The sequence below is a fragment of the Pinus tabuliformis genome, chromosome 7 (genome assembly GCF_031772625.1).
Source record: "Pinus tabuliformis cultivar Carrire ecotype Pingquan chromosome 7, CPIR1, whole genome shotgun sequence".
In the NCBI taxonomy this organism is placed as follows: domain Eukaryota; kingdom Viridiplantae; phylum Streptophyta; class Pinopsida; order Pinales; family Pinaceae; genus Pinus; species Pinus tabuliformis.
The window spans coordinates 782427137-782442629 of NC_142293.1; positions in this window are offsets into that span (position 1 = coordinate 782427137).

Genomic DNA, 15493 nt, shown 5'->3' on the forward strand with positions numbered 1-15493 from the left:
AAGTAGCTTATCTTGTGATAGAATAAATCCAATTGTCTCATTTGTACTCTGGGAAAGCTCCTCTTAAAGGAGAAGCACGAGCTCGTGTCCGAACCAGTGAGGGGATCAATCCCCCCTCGTTGGGAACGACGCCAGACACGCACGTATTACAAACGGTAAACCTCGGATTAACCATTGTCGAGGAGCCAGGGGTCACTTGTCGGTAAACCTTGGATTATTGTCAAGGAACCGGCAAGGGGATTGAGCTTGATACTCTGCCCTTGCGTGCTGTCGGAGTGTAGACTGTTCCCCCAGGTGCATTTGTTGCGGTTGGTAACCTTAGTGACCATTATCTTTAGGATTCTACCGAGGTGACGGTGGAGGGAAGATCCCACTGTACCTGGAGCAGACGTCGGCTAGACTCACTTGGATTTTCCGGGGGGTTCACTTCACTCGAGACGGTTAAAGTGGAGGAACTTGTGCCGGTCTATTCATTAAGCAGGTTGCCGGGGTAACTGTTCCACCCGCCACTTCTGTACTGAATCCGGCGATGTTGGGCTTCATCACCAACTAGCGTTTTCGGTCTGGAAGGCTACTGTTTGTGCTTGGTTTGACGCCCTAGATTCTTTAGGCGTGTGATTCAAATTTGTTTGGTTCTTTAGAGACTTTAGGTGGTTTGATTTGAGATTTTACTTTGTTTTCGTGTGTAGTAGTTAAAAGTTTTTAGCTGTGGTGGAATTACCGAGACAGTCCCGTAGACTTCGGGGCCAGTCTCCTGAAGTTGTTTCTGTGGCCGAATTGTTGAGAAGATCCTGTAGACTTAGGGGATCACCTCCTCGAGACGACCCCGGTAATCTAGAAGGTTTAAAGGTCCTTGTAACTCCTCCTAGTGGCAGTAGAGTAGGTTCACCTGAAGAAGGAGAATCTTCCTTGGTAGTCCATTCAGATTACCAAGGCTTAGAGACAGGTTATAATCCCGAAGCTGTTACAGTTTCTGAGCTTGTTGGTAGTTTTTCATCTGCTAGTGATACAGGCGAAGAACCTGAAATATCTGAACCTGTTACTCCGACTTCTAGTGTTCCAGATTCACCGAGAATAGAACGAGTTATCACCGAAAATCTTCCTACTGGTTTGATTGCTATTGAAGAACTTGCCCCAGAGGAAGAAATAGGCGTCTCTAACCTTGAAGATCAACTTACTATTGATCTAAGGGAGCGTGAATCTATCTTTTACAGTCCTCCTAGAAGTACTACTTGGTACCTTTCGTTAACCAATTATTTAGACAACTCAGGGGTAGGTTTTTCTACACCTCGTACTCCTTTTCCACCTGGAGGTATTTATACTCCTGTAAATATGTCTGGTCAGTTGTCCTTGTTTACTCAAAGTCCTGAATCTTTCTTACACGGCGGTCCTTCTGTTCCCACCGGGTATCAATCACTTTCTGGTACCTTTGCGGGGGCATCTCCTCAACCCATTGATCATGGGTTATTTGCTGGAAACAATGGTAATAAACCATTGGGTGTTGGAGACATTTACATGATGTCAGGTTCAGTTCCTGTTTCCCAACCTCAAAGTGGCTAATTACCGCCTGGGGGGCAACCTTAGTTAACGCCTGGGGGCAACCTCAAGGTACACAAATCGTGTCTGGGGGGCAACCTCAAGGTCAGTATGCACCTATGGTGCAATACATGCCTCAAGGTCAACCCCAGCCTCAATATGTACCCCAGGGTCAACCTCAGTATCAATATCAACCTCAAGGATGGCAACCTCAAGGATGGCAACCTCAAGGGTATCAACCCCAAGGGTATCAACCTCAAGGGTATCAACCTCAAGGTCAAGGTCAACCCCAGTATCCGTATTTACCTCAAGGTTATCAACCTCAAGGTCAATACTCGAGTCAAGGTTATCAACCACCTCAAGGTTAGTCATATGTTCCAGGTATGGGAACTGCACCTTACAATTATCAATCCTATCCTCAATCCGGTTATGGATCTCAGTATCCTCAACCTGTTACGGGTCAATGCCCCGGAATGTTAGTGTGGGATCCATCACAGGGTCAACAGGTGTTGCAGCCAAGTTTACAGTTGGTACCTCAAGCTGGACAACCCGTAGTTTCTGGTCCACCCCAGCCACCACAACCTGTCTAGTCAAATGTTCAAACTTCTGTAACTTCGGTAGTTACTCAGCCGCCAATTGCACCTAGTACTCCATCTCAAACGGCTGCTGCAACTACCGCTACATCTGCCGCACTTACTTCTGGAGTATCGACAGCTCCGGTTTCTACTGTCTCTGCGACCACGCCTCAGACATCTTTACCGTTGTCTGGATCTACGATTCAAACCACGGTCCAGATGCCTACAGGTCAGCCTGGTATAAGTACGGTTGTCACTACTCAACCTCAATTTGTTCAACAACCGTACCAGGGACAGTACCAACTTGGGCAAGCTGTCCAACAGCCGGTTTACCAGTATCAACCGTATCCTGGGTACACTTATCAACAACCTCAACAACCCCAGTACGGTCCGGTTAATCCTGGTTTTCCAGGAGGATATAATATCCCAAATGCGACTCCTGTTCCTAGTTATCCTGGATATCCTCCTCCTGGGACTGGTCTTGTGACCCAGAGTTTTAGAGATCCTAACCGGCAGTTACCGTTTATCGCAACTTTGGATTTACCAGACTTGACGTGCCTAACGAACGATCCAATTCAATATCTTCAGTTCTGGCCGCCAATGCCAAATAAGTTGCCCAGTGATATACCCAAGTTCGAAGGTAAGTCTGGAGAGGATCCGTCCAATCATGTGATGACTTACCACCTCTGGTGTGCTTCAAATTCTATCTCGGATGATTCGATCCGCTTACGTCTTTTCCAACGTACACTCATTGGTCTCGCGGCCAAGTGGTACATTGAGTTACCACGGGCCTCTTTTTACAATTTTAGCCAGTTAGCTACCTCGTTCCTAACTCACTTTCAGTTGCCGGTCAGATACGATAACGGCACAGAGTTATTAACTTCACTAAAACAATCGACGTCCACGTACATTTCTGATCACATTCATGAGTGGAGACGTCGAAGAAGGTTAGTGAAAGTTTTTATCCCGGACCAAATCTTAGCTGAATGGTTTGTTAAATCATTATTACCGAAGATTACTGAAGATGTAGCTAAGGCTGGAGTAGTTATTGAGGAGCAAGTCATTGCTCAGGCGCAATACCTTGACTTAGTTTATACTCAGTCGGGTACGTTACACGAGAAGATTCCAGATCTTCCAAAATCGAATCAAATCACTGCTGCTCCTTCAGGATCTCATGCCGCTGATGGTATGATTGGTATCGTGAATACAAAGAGTAAGAAGAAGTCTTCCAAGGCTTCAACTACTCCTATAATCACTTTGCTCGATTCCCCGATAGGAGAGTCTTCTCCTGAACTTACCGCTGATATTCACGCTGTAGAGTCATCTACGGCCAAATCAAAAAACGGTGGAAAGAAGAAAGGAAAGAAGAAGGCTAAAGCAGACAAGGCTCCGAAGGAGAAAACGGAAAAGTCGGAAACCAATGACGAAAAGCGCAAACCTCGATATCCTTGTCTTATTTGTGAAGAGGATCATTTTACAAGAGATTGCCCTCATCGGGCCGAGGTTGTGAAAATAGTCAAAGGTTCTCCCACTCCTGCTGTGTTAAAAAATACATTTCCAGAGCAGGAGAATAAGATGATAGGTTCTTCCTCGAATGCCAGTGAAGAACCCATTTTGATGATGTCTCATGTGAGGATTGCGACTCGATCGCAAGATTATGGTAGTAAGAATCCTGTTGATGGTAAGGAAGCAGAATCTTCTCACTCTAACCCATCAACCTCAGCTCCTGGTTCTGATCCACTACAGATCGAAAAACCTAACCCGGACTTAGTAATTAAACCGCCCGCCAAGGGTGTACTTCGAAGGTCTGCTTTCAATCCACATGCGAGAGCAGCCCAGAATTACAACATTGTTGAGGACTTAGCTATTTCACCCTCAGCAATGTCGGCGTTAGAAGTGCTGCAATCATGCCCAGCACAACGAAAATTACTTTTGTCGGCTATCGGAGCTGTTGATGTTCAGGACCCGAATCTAATAATCTTCGATCTAGAAAGTAGTACATCGCGTCTACCCCATCAAATGGCTTTCCAAATTCCAGTGATAGTCAAAAACAAGCCTATTCATCGGACTGTGATTGATGAGGGAGCTTCTACGTGTATTATGTCGATTCAATGTTGGAGATCTCTTGGTTCTCCTTCGTTGAACCAATCCCCCACCATCCTTAAGGCCTTTGATGGCCGTGGGTTCCGTCCGTTTGGTATTCTGCAGGAATTGCCTATAGGGGTAGAAGGTAAAACCGTTAGTCTGGATGTGGAGGTGGTTGATGCCCCTCTAGACTACAACCTTCTTTTGGGTCGAAGTTGGTCATATGCTATGGCAGCAGTCGTTTCATCGGTCTTCAGAGTAATAAAGTTTCCATATAACGGTAAGATCGTGACCATTGATCAGCTGACATACTTTTCATTCGACCCAGCCTCTTCAGAGAGTATCCAGCATGTCGGTAAGACGACAATCCCTTATAGGGACGTTGGCGTAGGTTTAGTTAAAGATTCCGGTTTACTGGGAACTTTTCCTTTCCCTCCAATCAACGCAGACCCTTCATTTGCATCAATTCATATGATTACATTAGAAAACATTATTTATGATGATCCTTGGATCGTCCCATCTGAATCTGAGATAGACTCATTCGGCGATGCTATGCCTTTGAGTCCATATGAAATTGCTTATGAAGCCGTCATGTCTTTTACCGACTCGCGTTCAACCCAAATCGACCAAATGAATGTGGTCAGTGAAGAATCACTTTTCACCTCAACCTTAGAACGGATAGCGTTTCCCGAAGTCGTGTCATCTGACGAGCAACTTCGCGAAATCCTAAGTTTAGACGATCTACCATGGGAAGATCTCCATCACAGATCTTCGTTTTTACCTAAGGATGATGCTTTTGAAAATGATTTTTCATCTATCTTTACCGCTGAATATGTCAAAGACGCTCAGAATCCAACGAAACATTCTAATTCAGAGTTGAATTTAGGGAATATTTCTCGTACTATTCCCATTGATATTTCAGTGAAGCCCGGAATTGAGGAAAACATTCATATAGGTGCCGCATGTACAGAAGATGAAATCCAAACTTACAAGGCCCTATTCCAAGAATTCCGCGATGTGTTTGCCTGGTCTTACGAGGAAATGCCGGGAATCGATCCTGCCATTGTTGTTCATGAAATCAAGACCTACCCGGATGCTAAACCCGTCCGGCAACGGTTGCGTCAGATTCACCCTCGGAAAGCAGCTGCGATTAAAGCAGAAGTCGAGAAGCTGTTGAAAGCAGGTTTCATTTATCTGATCCCGTTAACGGATTGGGTATCGAATATTGTTCCGGTCAGCAAGAAACAAGGAACAATAAGAATCTGTATCGACTATAGGGATATAAATCGAGCTTGTCCAAAAGACAACTATCCTACGCCTTATATCGATCAAATTATTGATGATTGTGCCGGAAGTGAAATGTTTTCCTTCATGGATGGTTTTTCGGGCTATAATCAAATCAATATTCTACCTGCCGACCAACCAAAAACGGCATTCATTTGTCCATGGGGGACATTTGCTTATTGCAAATTACCTTTTGGGCTTAAGAACGCCGGGGCCACTTTTCAACGGGCGATGTCTTACGCATTTCATGACATCAAGCACATTGTGCAACCGTACCTCGATGATTTGCCTGCTCATTCTTTACATTGAGCTGATCACCTTGTCCACTTACGAGCAATCTTTATGAGGTGTAGGCATTATCGAATTCGGTTGAATCCCCACAAATGTGTTTTCTGTATAGAGACGGGTCGATTGCTGGGATTTGTTGTTTCAAAAGCCGGCATTCGCGTCGATCCCTCGAAGGTCGAAGCTATCATCAAATTGCCTCCTCCTTCGAGTTTGCGCCAACTCCAAAGTTTGCAAGGGAAAGCGAACTTTTTACGCCGATTCATTCCAAACTACGCCGAGGTCACTAAAGGTTTTACACGGTTGTTGAAACAGAACTCTCAATTCTTTTGGGACGAGATTGCCCAACAATCTTTTGATGCACTTAAACACGTGTTGACCCATGCACCGTTGTTGCATCCTCCCAACTACAACTAGGACTACTTCTTATACCTCGCAGCTTCGCATTCCACCATTGGAATGGTATTAGTTCAAGAAGATGAATTCGGAGCGGAACATGTGATATATTATCTTAGTAGGACCTTAAATCCCACTGAGCTAAAATATTCGCATGTGGAGAAATTGGCCCTGGCAGCCGTTCAAGCTGTCCAGCGTTTTCGTCACTACATTCTTCTCTGTAAAACTACAGTTATTTCGGATTGCAACCCTATGATTTATATTTTGACAAAACAACTGCTAGGGGGCAAGTACTCTAAATGGATCGTTATCCTGCAAGAGTTCGACTTGGAGTTCGAGAAGTCCAAGTCTAAGAAATCCTTAGTTTTTGCGGAATTGATGTGTGATTTCCCGCATGCTGACACAGAAACTGTGGCAGAGGAGTCCATTGCAGACGAATATTTGTTTCTTATCAGTACTTTAGATCCGTGGTACGGGGATATAATCATCTATCTCCAAACCCAAACCTTTCGGCCTGAAGCTTCAAAGTCGGAACGTCGAAAAATTCGGTTTCAATCCCAGCAATACAAAATTATTGGAGATACACTTTATCGCCGGGGGGCAGACTTAGTTTTTCGACGTTGTTTAACTCATGAAGAGGCTGAGAGGGTTTTGAATGATTGTCACTCTGGAGCATGTGGCGGTCATATGTCTAGGTATGCCACAGCTCAGAAGGTGTTGCGTGCTGGCTACTTCTGGCCATCTATGTTTAAAGATTGTATCATTGCAGTCCGGAAGTGCCACAACTGTCAAGTGTTTGATCTCAAGATGCGCGCACCACCTGCTCCTCTCCACCCTATAATTGCCGTTGGTCCATTCGCCAAATGGGGTATCGATTTTATTACTTGTAACCCTCACTCGGCCGGGGAGCATGCGTATATCATCCTCGCGGTTGATTATTTTACTAAATGGGCCGAGGCGATGCCTACATTCGACGCAAGCGGCAAAACAGCTGTAGTTTTCGTATTCAATCATATTATAACTAGGTTTGGTGTCCCACAAGCAATCATTACTGACCATGGGAGCCATTTTCGAAACATCATGATGACTGAGCTTACAAGCCAGCTTGGTTTGCGCCACGATAGCTCTACTCCTTATTATCCGCAAGCCAACGGTTTGGTTGAGTCTATCAACAAAGTTCTGGTTATCATGATCCGATGAACCATTGGTATTCATCGGTCGAATTGGCACAACATGTTATTTTCGGCGCTATGGGCATACCGAACCTCAGTGAAAACTTCAACAGGGTTCACTCCTTTCCAGCTAGTTTATGGCTTGGAAGCTGTGTTACCCATTGAATGCGAAATCTCATCACTTCAAATGGTTGTCGAATTACTTCCAGCTACTTCCGAAGAGGAGAAACGTTTATTATACTTAGCTAAATTAGATGAGACTCGACGTGACGCTGCATTGGCAATCGAGACTCACGCGAAGCGAATGAAAGCTCAGTATGATAGAAATGTGACCCCTCGAAGTTTTTCGGAGGGAGACCTAGTGCTATTATATGATCAAGCTAACGATAAGCTAGGTGCTGGAAAATTCGTTCCTATGTGGCATGGACCCTACATTGTAAAGCGAAAGCTAGCAAAAGGGGCCTATGAGCTGGTAGATTTTGATGGGGACTCTTTGGGTAAACCCAGAAATGGACTTTACCTAAAGAGGTATTATGCTTAAATGGTGGGTATGGAGAATTTTTAGTTAGGTTAGGTTTTCTTTCTAGCTAGTGTGTTTGTTAGTTTGGTTAGTATGCTTAGCTTAGAGAGTGTGTTTTTCGTCGTTATTCTGGCTTATCTTGGTTTTACTCTTGATATTGCAGATGTCGACGCCTCTCCAAACATACATCGGATTTGCTGATGGTGCTTGTTGTAGTACACGGAATATCTCTTCCGCAGCTTGGGTTATCTATTCGCCCTCTGACGAGTTAGTTTCTATGCATGGGGTAAGCCTCGGTCAAACGACGAACAACATTGCAGAATACAGTGCAGTGGTTGAATTATTGTCTGAATCTATTACATTTGGAATTCGACGTTTGATAGTGAGGTTAGATTCTGAACTTGTTGTATTACAGCTTAATAGAGTATATGCCATTAGAAATCCTGTGTTATTAAGATTGTTTTTGAGAGTGCGTCTCTTGGAACGTGAATTTGATTACATTGAATATCAGCATATTCCAAGGTCTTTAAATACGTTAGCAGATGCAATTGCTTCTCGAATGTTGGACAGACATTTACGATAATCATGCAAGTAAATTTAAAAACATTTCATCACATATGTTAAACAAGATAAGCCGGTAATAGTGATATATATATAGATAGGAGTGTGTCAAAAAATATACATCGTCTTCGATCATAGGTTGAAAAACACCTTATGATCGGCAAACATGATAAGTACAAAAAGCCAAAAATGTCATATGTGTCTACAAAAGTGACTAGCCAATCACTGGTGGTGCTCCCTATACGACACCACTGCACGGGCTACCTTACACAGAAACCTCCTAAACGGTCCAGGGACTGCGACTACATAGCGCTGAAGTCTGATAAGAATATCATCTATGGTAGTCTCAGGTATATCCACCGTCAGACGCTCTAGATCCTGCTCCAACTCAGCTAGTGACTCTGCAGCCGCGTCCTGTGGGGCCGGTACTGGTGCAACTGGATGTCTCCTCTCAAAAGGCCGGAGGTTGGATGGGCGCTGTGGACCAACATCTGCATTTTGAAAATTTTTACTGTCAGTTTTGAGATGATATATATAAAAAACAAAAAAAAAATATAATTTGAAAACTTGTGAAAAATAAAGTACCTCTGTCATCCCATTGTTCTCCCTGTGGAAGAACCATGTCCGGATCACCTCGAAAATCTACTCCGGCATACGGAAAGTCCTGGATCGAAAAAACCTGGTCCTCTAACCAGTGAAAATAACTATCAGGGAATCGAACAACCGCTGTGCCCTCGTCAGGATGCCGGGCCATCACCGTAACCCATCGTATCAGCTTTGGCTCCCGAGGACCCAAGATTTCAACAGTGAGTTGCTGAGGGATCAGCATCGGAACTCTCTCTAAGGCAAAGCTCACAACTAGAGGCCCATATCCAAAGGTCTTCAGTTGTCCGTTCTTTGCCCTAGTCAGTTGGCCCTTCATATTGGCCAACACAGCATCACACCAGTTGAAAATGGTGCCTTGGAAACAGTCAATCGCCATCCGCATTTGGGACCCGGTGGCAATATGTAAAGTGGCTGCGCCGCAAATTCTGGTAACCGTGAAAGCTATAACCTTGAGTTCACGCAGAGAGATGTGTTTGATTTCTACGCCTTTCGCATGGTGTGCATTGGGTGTGCACCAATCTGCCCGGAGACTAGCAAGGGATTGGCCACCCGGCCTAGTCCCGGCTAGATTGAGTTGCTCGCCCCTATTTGGCAAGCCAGTGAGAAAGTATATGTCGGAGGGCTCTATCTCGAGCTGGTGCCCTCCGATGTAAAAGCACTGCTCATGAATGTTCCATCTCTCAACCAGCCACTCCAAGAATCTCACCTGAGCCCTCATGCCAGGTATGGCCCAGTATTTATATAGTCCGCATGCTTTTAGGGCATCAATGGAAGGTTGATGATTAATTGCGGCTAAATCAACGTCCTCGTGCTCTCTTTCTCTCCAATCCAACATGGTGAGTGCCCTACACACCAAGAAACAAAGATTAGAATTGATTTGGGAAAATTCAAATGGTTGTTTGTGGAGTTTGGGGTTTCAAATTCCGCCTTTCGCGGGGGACGCACCCCGCGTTTAGGACACAGAGCGTCGGGACGCAGCTGGCCTGAAGGTGGGCTGCGTCCCCTGACCTTTTTCCTGTGTGGGAAAAAGTCGGGGGACGCAGGTCACCCTAAGGGCACCTGCGTACCCCGCAGAGCGATTTTTGAAACCCAAAACCCCCCAAAAATCAAAACTAAAACCTAAAACAAACTTTTAATTGGATGAAATTGAAGAGGAGGATGTTGTGAAATACCTGGAAGAGACGACGTTCGATTCTGACGGTCGGATTCTCCACAGCGACCACGGGAAGTTTCTTGCCAAAAGCCCTTTTTTCAACCTCAACAGTAAAATGGTAAAAATGACATGGTAAAAAGTCTTTTTATAGGTTTTTTGGATGAATGAATGCTAGGTTTGTTCATTTTTCACCATGGAAGGATATTTTTCAATGTATTTTTGCCTATCTTAAACATGTATGAGTAATGTGTCGTTTTTGTGCAGGACAAAGGGATTTAGAGGGAAAATTGTCATTTTTTCACGAACCAAAATATCAGAGTCATCTTTTAAGCCCTTTTCTGACTCCTAAAATATGAAAAGATTGCCGAGCGTTTCTTTTACACTCGTTAAAATGGAATTAAAAGACGGTCCCCTTATAGCCCTTTTCTGACCGTAAAAACAGGAAAAGATTGCCGGGTTTTTGTCGTTTCAAACTCGATACTGGAAATAAAACGACGTGTCCTTGATCGCTTTTTACTTTTCAGGTCAGTGGCACTAATTATGAAAGTACTCCTTGGTCGCAAGATCAAGAGGTTCCCCCAGGTATTATTTTATACTTTTTCGGGCTTGAGGGACACAAATCTACGAAAAAGTTCAACTTGGAGTCTTCTTAAGTTTTTCAGACTCTCTAAAATTGAAAAACGCCGAGTTTCTCCTATACTGGGCTTGTTAAACATTTCACAGTAAAGGACCTGTTCAATTACAAACAGGAACGAACCACTCCTTCCTAGGGTTCGAATCAAAACTAGGTTGGACTCATCCGAAGGGTGAGCTTATAATCAAGCATATGTTATCCTCCTCAAGCTTGTTAAAAATAAAGAGGTACTTGCCAGAAATGGTGGGGGAAAAGAGAGAAGAATGAGCCTATTTGTTATCTTTTGTCTCAGAAGAAACTTTATTACCACTCTTGGACACGACACTTTTCATTCACCTGGGTTGGGAAATCCTTTACCTCACAGTTGATCAAACCACTTTGAAAGTCTTCAGCCGGGTTCCGGGGATTAACTTTGAGTCGTTTATCACCAAGCCATCTGTTGTGTCGTTATGTGTTCAAGAGGTCTGCAAGCAAAACTTTCATCTGCAAAATACTTGTCATCCATTTGACCATCCCTGAGTCAGTCCTTACAGCAACATTTCTTCAACTTGAACAATGATTTCGTGTTGTGGGCTTGCCTGCAACGGGTCGCTTTCTATCGACATCAGCACATTATCTAGAGAGATGACTTAGAAATCGTCAATACCTTGAAGTCTGCATGCATCAATGGCAGGTTTCTCGCCTTTGACGTCAGTTTATATCATTGACTTTCGATCGAAGGATTCCGTGAAATGTTCGACATCAACTCATTCATTCACATCTCATGGATTGTACTGGGTACTTTGAGAACCATTGACATTACTGGTGGTCTCTCTCACACTTGTTAACAGTTTACATCATCGACTGGTAATCAAGTGGTTTCTACCATGTTCGACATCAGCTCATTTATTCGCATGGCTAGAATCGTACCAATTCGGGAAGTAGAAATGAAGACCCTGGATCTAGTTTCCACCATCCAGGCTGCGAGGAGTTTTGTATTCATTATCTAAGTAGACTAATCATAAACAGATGGCTGCGCCCATACTGTGTCTACAAAAGTCTATGATTATGATGTACTACAAGATCATTCCTGTATCAGAGTAGTTAGTCTGTTAGTTAAAGTTTTGATCTGAGTATGGGAATGCCTACCTCAGTGATGATATAATCTTATACATGTATTTTGTGTTGAAAATTGCAGGTTCTGACCAGGCTCTCCACAAGATAATCCTTGAAATGATAAAGCGCTTCACCCTTCCTAGATAATACAAAACCCTAATCTATTACAAGCTTCGCACTTTAGGGGGCAATCTGTTACACTAAAAAATGTCACCATGGCTATTTACAGTTAGTATGGCTCTATCAACAGTCATGCTATCCTCTTAGGCAAGTCTTATGCCTCTGCTCTCCATGTCAAACTCCAAAAAGAGAGAAAGTCTTTACAAATGTATTTATCTCTGGGTACGCAGGTTCTCTCAACCTTACCTGCGGGTACGCACCCAATGTTCACAAAAGCTGCGTCTTTGGACGCTCTGTATGTAAAGGAGCAGGTGCGTCCCCCTGTAAAGGTCAAAATGCGCAAGTTTCATCTTTAAAAAGTTACTTGTGGTCATTTCTAGAGCATTCTAGAAGGTTGTTCGACGTGTATTGAGCGCCTCCAGATGGTTCATGTACCCCTACCAAAGAGGAACTTATCCCATCAATAAGGGAGCTATCCCATCCAAAGAGGAGATTATCCCATTGATGGTGGACCTGATTAACTTCCTCTTGAGCACTATAAATACAGGCATTGGGCCAGAAGGAGGAGAGGTTGGAAGCTATACATTTCTAAGGGTAAATGCTGCTGGAATTAGGACTCCCATTTAGAAGCTTGTGAGGAGAGATTGCCATCTTTGCTTGTTCTATTTGGAAGTGGGTGAGCTTTGTCAAAGTAAAGGAGAACTATTGATGGACCCTGGGAGGGACTTGCACAACACCAAGGCTCAGGTTGTATTTGTTCCTTTTGTTACCTATTAATGCAAATGAGTCCATTCTTCTCAATAACTTGTTATTTATGAGTTGTTTCATGTACTCCTTGGTCTATGTGTTAAATATGTTTTATTCTATGAGATTATCAAGTGCTATTTAATCATTTGATTGTTAGTGGATGCAGGTTTCAAAGTGAAGGAGGAGCTCATCCGGATCAGCGGAGCTGGACTGCTACAACAACGTTGGATTACAGGTAGGATCTAAACACTTGATTTCTTATATAGTAAATGCATATTTAGAGAAGGATTGCTCTCGTTTGTCTTGTTTGTCACTAGAGAGTCTTAGGCTCCTAGGGAGGTTGGTTGTGTCCGCACTATCGACTCTTTCCGCCTGACACCTGCTTTCCATTAAAAGATAATAATCATAAGTCTAATAACATGCCAATAATGGCTACAAAAGAGCAAAATAGAGCTAGCAGCTCGTAATCCAGAATGTGCAACAAGGTTTCAAAAATCCTTTTCGAAGGCTAAAGCCCTATCATTTATACATCTCGAGGCCCCAAGCTGGCCTCCTAAATCAGTGGGGCTTGGCTGACCAAACTAAGAGTGAACTGTTGTTTCCTCAAAATCCGTTTGGCTGCCTTCTAGATCCGGTTGTGGTGGCTGTCAGAGCTCGGAGTTGGGGGTGAAAATCTCGAGGAAGGCCATTTAATGCTGTGGACAACCCTCCTACGAATCCTCAACCCCATCTTGGCTGTCTCCTAGCCCTCATCTGCGTGGTTTTGCTCCATTAAATGTCAAAAAAACCTGAAATAAGCACGTGTTAGCCACCTAGGAATAGTGACTGCCCTTATTCGTACAAATGACATAAATATACTAAAAAATGATGCATAAGTTATGAAAAATGAAGGGTTGAGCAAGGGTAGTTAGGCCAAATGAGCCCAAAATGTTACCAAATTTTGGGCTCATCAAGAAACAATGCCGGTAGCAACACAACCACCACTCGTAGAATGCATGGAAGCAGCAACAAAACCACTAGAGGTCGAAATGACTTTACTCAGGGACGAGTCAAGAAATTGTGATCGGGGCCTATTGGAGCCTTTGTTAATTTTGAATGATTTTGACCAGTTTTGATTGATCGAAGGGCAGGGAAGGACAAATGGCAGCAACGGTTGGGTGGTGGAACGGGAAGTTGCAGAGGAGTGATGGCAAGGTGGCAGCGGAAGGTGGCAGAGGAGTGATGGCAAAGGTAGCCGAGGAGACGGGAAGGTGCAGAAGTAGCCAAGGGAGCAAGCAGCCGAGTGAGAACTGGCAGTCCAGGCAGCCAGGAAGGATATAAAAGGGGAAGAATAGAAAGGAAGAAGGTTGTTGTTGAACCCGCTAGATGCAGGAGGAGTTGGTTGCCGAGGAGGTACGCAGGGGCAAAAGCTGAAGTAGAAAGAGCTGGGAGATGAGGAACGGAGTTGCAGAGCTGATCTGACCCAAGTTACTCAGCTAGTTATTCTATGTATTGTTTATGGTGAGATGTCGAGTTATGATGTATTCTGCCCAGTTGATTTAATATAACCAGAGTTGATGGTTGTCGAGACTTCTAATGTATTGCTCATCGTGTTTTATGGGCCTATTAAATTTTTAAATAGTCTACTTGTTGCATGTATATGGTGATTCATAGATTGATACTAAGATGCTGCTAGTTCTGTGTTGCTTATGATGGATCCATGTGTATGAGTTACAGGCACTGTTATCTTTGTTTCATGTATTATGGATGCATATGTGTATTATCGTCTGTGCCCGATTGACATCCTCTTGTTGCACTAAAAATTGTCACCTTGACATCCTGCAATCTGTGTGAGTCCATTACCACTCATACTTTCCTCCTTTGCAAGTATTAAGCCTCAGATCTTCATATCAAGCCTTGAAAGTAAGAGAAAAGTCCTAAAAGTTTCTAAAACCCTGGTTCCGCACTTTCTCTTAGTCTTACCTGCGTTCCTACACCTAATGGTCATGTCCTTTGTGCACCTGACTGCTCTGTATATGTGTTATGGGTGCGGACCCCTGTAAAAGTTAAAAAGATGCGAGTACATTCTAAAAAAACTCACTTTCAGTCATTTCTAGAAGATTCTAGAAGGAATCTTGAGGTGGCAAGTTCGCTCTCTTAAGGTTCATGCATCCCATACCTTAAGGAGCTAACCCCTTGATGTGAGGAGCTTATCCCTTTGAAGGAGGATTCTATCCCTTCATAGATGGCCCTGTAACCTCCTCCTCTGCACTATAAAATGAAGCATTGGGCTGGTTACTTGGGTGGTTGAAAGCTGAATATTTTTGAGGTGAAATGCTGCTGGAACTTAGTCTTCTTTAGTTGAGTTTTTATGAGGAAAGATTACATACCTCTAAGATCTCATTTGGAAGAGTGCAAGGCTTGTCAAAGTAAAGGAAATTCCTATTTCGGACCCCAGGAAGAGCTTGTTCAATATCAAGGCTAAAAAGGTTGTAAGGTTCTTCTACTTCAAAGTTAATACAAATAAGTTTGTTTTTCTCAATAAGCTGTTCAGTTATGGTTTATTTTATGGATTACTTGATCACCATAATAGACATGATTTATGATATTTGCTATGCAGGTGCTATTTAATGTTTTCTTGTTTGTGATTGTAGGTCTTTAAAGATAACTCTTTCGAACGATTGAAGGATGACTACAACGAACAAGCGTTGGATCTAAGGTAGGGTCTTAACACCTTTATAACAT